The sequence below is a fragment of the Meleagris gallopavo genome, chromosome 22 (genome assembly GCF_000146605.3).
Source record: "Meleagris gallopavo isolate NT-WF06-2002-E0010 breed Aviagen turkey brand Nicholas breeding stock chromosome 22, Turkey_5.1, whole genome shotgun sequence".
NCBI classification, from domain to species: domain Eukaryota; kingdom Metazoa; phylum Chordata; class Aves; order Galliformes; family Phasianidae; genus Meleagris; species Meleagris gallopavo.
In genome coordinates, this window is record NC_015032.2 from 6,286,067 (window position 1) to 6,289,518 (window position 3,452).

The following is a 3,452-nucleotide window of genomic DNA, read 5'->3' on the forward strand; positions in this document are numbered from 1 at the left end:
CTATTGACGGCGGCAGCGCAATGCAGCGGCCCCCCCGCACTACGGCAATGCGGTACCGGGAGGGGGAGGAGGAGGCGAGCCAGGGGGAGGAGGAGGAGGAGGAAGAGAAGGAGGAGGAGAGAGCAGGGAGAGGCGGAGGGGGAGAACTGGAGATGGAAGGTAGATTGAAGAGGTGGAAGAGTGGGAGATGGAGGGATGGGGAGGAGATGGGGGATAAAGGGATGGGAGGAAGATGGAGGGATGGGAGAAACGGAGGAAAGCTGGAGTAGTGGAAGATGTAGAGATCGGAGGTAAAGGGATGGGAGGAATAGGGGGATAGGGGAAACAGAGGGATGGGAGGAGAGATGGAGGAGCGGTAGACAAATGGATGGGAGAGGTGGAAGGGTGGGAGATGGAGGGATGGAAAGAGATGGGGGATAAAGGGATGGGAGAAATGGAGGGAGAGAGAAATAGAGGGTTAGGAAGAGTGGAAGGAGAAATGGAAGAGAGATGGAGAGAGGAGGACGCAGACAGAAGGATGAGAGGTAAAGAGAAGGGAGGAAGATGGAGGGAGGGAGGGAGAAATTGAACAATAAGAAGAAAACAGGAAAGAGAGAAACAGAAGAGATGGAGGGATGGGAGGAAGATAGAGGGATGAGAGAAATGGAGGGGTGGCAGAAAGGAAGGATAAGAGGAATAGAGGGATGAGGAACAGGAGAGGTAGAAGATGGAGGGATGGGAGGTGAAAGGATGGAGAACAGGTAGGAAAGATGGAAGACAGAGGAATGGGAGGGAGGTGGAGGGATGACAGGTGAAAAGCCAGGAGAGCTGTAGGGATGAAAGATGAAGGTGGGAAAAGGAGGGATGGAGCAGATGGAGAGATTAGGGAGGTGGAGGTCAAGGAGGAAGATGGAGGGATAGACGGAAATAGAAGAAAGTATTTTTTGTAAGTGAGTGGAAATGATGGAGTTCCCCATCCAGGGGGATCGGGGCAGGTGGGACCAAGAGGGGCTTGGAACCCTCACGGCAGCCTGGGAGTGAAGGGATGGAATGGGCATGAAGCTCAGGACTCCCAGCTCGTGAGACGGGGGACAGGTCATTGCAGGGACACACGTGTCCCTGGGCACAGTCCTGTGGGCACTGACCCACATTTCTGCATCAGTGGAAATGCATTAGCCCAGGAGCAAACAGTGAAGGAACAAATCAAGCAAAATATGTTTCTGCACTTGCAATATGTAGGGCTGTTGCTCAAGAATCTGTGGTTTGTGAACATCATTGAATTTAATGGGAGATGTGGTTCAAGTCCTAGGACAAGGAAATCATGAATAATGTCCTACTGTCCTACCATGACACTTCCTTTGCATTAATAAATATCAGGTGGTGGTCAGAGTATTTTTACCCATGTCAGCTGTGCAGTTATAAGGTAACGCAACATTTTCTGTGTCCCCACACCAAAAACCGGTCAAAACTTTGAGAGCGAATTTTGAGTTAATCTATATAATAATTCAAACCAATTCTGTGGGCCAGACATCTTCCAGTGGGTTTAGCAGCTAAGTCATGTGCTCTCACTTCACTGTCTCAGGGTTAAACACACATCGTGTAGATTAAAATGGTACTAAGCTCTCATTAATGTTTAAAGAGAGACTTTTTTTTTTCCTGAATGTTATAGTTTGGTGGTATTTTCTTAGAGATGTGATAGGAAGATATCTTTTATGCAGCATTCTCTGTGCAATACTGAGTACTAGGGGGGAAAAAAAAAAAGTAAAACTAGACTTTTAGAAGGAAGGGTATTTAAAGGCACTGAGCTTATTTTGGGGTGGGAACAATGGCATAACCCCAGGCATGGATGTGCTGGAGATGGACATCGAGTGTGGCAATGCATAGCAGAGATGGGTGCACAAGTCCTTTGTTCTTTCTGCCCATTTATCAGTGCTTTGCCAAAAAATAATCTCCCCTTTTTATGCAAGGACAGGCAGGAGGCACAGAAACGGGGCTGCCTGTAGCTGCAGCATGGCAGAGCCCGACAGCCCATCACACTATAAATAGTGCAGGACAGGAATAGGAGAGAGCTGCCAGACCTGGCTAATCGGGATGAGGGGCAGCCACCTGACACCCGGCCTCCCAGGGACTTAAAGCCACAGCCGTGTGCTGCAGAGCAGGGCTTCACCAATACCTGCATCCTGAGCAGAAGTGCTTCACTACAGTGTTGGCCCAAACACCCGGAAATTAGTTCTCATCCACCTTCAATTCTCAGCTCTGAGAAGGAGAAAAGACCTGAGCAGGCAAAACGTGTAGTGACTGGGAGTTCAGAGCCTTGTTTTCATCTTTTCAGCTTCAGATTTGGGCTCAGCTGAAACAGCTCCCCTGTACCCCATCCTATTTAGGCTTTCCCCAGAAAATCCATCCCCAAACAATTTGGGATCACTCAAGAAAATGGAGACCTCCCACAAAGGCCATTCAAAGGTGCTGTGATGGCAGCTGGCAGGATCCTGTATCCCTTTTGTTATCACCTCCGCTCCTTCCAACCCCTCAGCCCCCATGTTAGGATCTGATGCCTTAAACTGTACAAAAATCTCCCTTTGCCCAGATGTAATAACTGAGATTTTTTCCCAAGAGGCTCTGCATAGTGTGAGAGTGAATAATCCGCAGTGCTGGTAATTTGTATGTATCTGGGATGCTGACACTCCAGGCTGCCTGCCTGAATTTGCCTTGGTACTGAAGGGGGATTCCTTCCCGTGAGTAACATGTTCAGCCCACTGAGCTCTCACAATTCTCCCTGTGTAATGCATCAGGTCCCCTCTGAAGGAGGGGGTCTGGGTGGTGCCGACAGCAGCCACCAGGGATGCTCACCCCCGCATCACCCCAGACACCCTGCTCTCACAAGGGCTGGCCACAGGATCAGCAGAGGGGTCACTGTTTTCCTCCTTCACCCCATGTAAAGCAATACTTGCCTTGAAAAGAAGAAATACACAGCCTCATGAGCACTGGGGCAGCTGAGAGCATAGGGGAAGCAGCTGAGATCCAGTGGACACTTCATGGCAGGGGAGGATGCTGTTAGGATTCCCTCCTCCTATGGTCAGGGTTCCTTGCAGCACAGCAATATACACAAGAGTCAAATTCTCACTTTAGTCAAACCCCAGCTGTGATGGATGGGATTCCCTCCCCCATCTCCTGGTGGCTCTGCTCATGCTGCAGAGAGGAGCAGTGAAGACAGCACTGTGGGACAGAAAGACAGGAGAAGAAGGAGGAGGGGAGAGTATTCTGAAGTCCTGCAGTCAGCACATGATGCAGATAATTATAAATTGGAGCCAGTGGTTTAAAAATAACTTCTGGCAGTAACAGCAAGATGCCCAAGCCCTCTCACCACCGGCCAGCTGGGGCTGGTGTCTGGTGTCACCTGATGGGGACAGCAGTGTGCCACGTGGCTGTGCTGGGCTCACAAAGGCACTCAGCAGCACTGGGATGAGCAACCC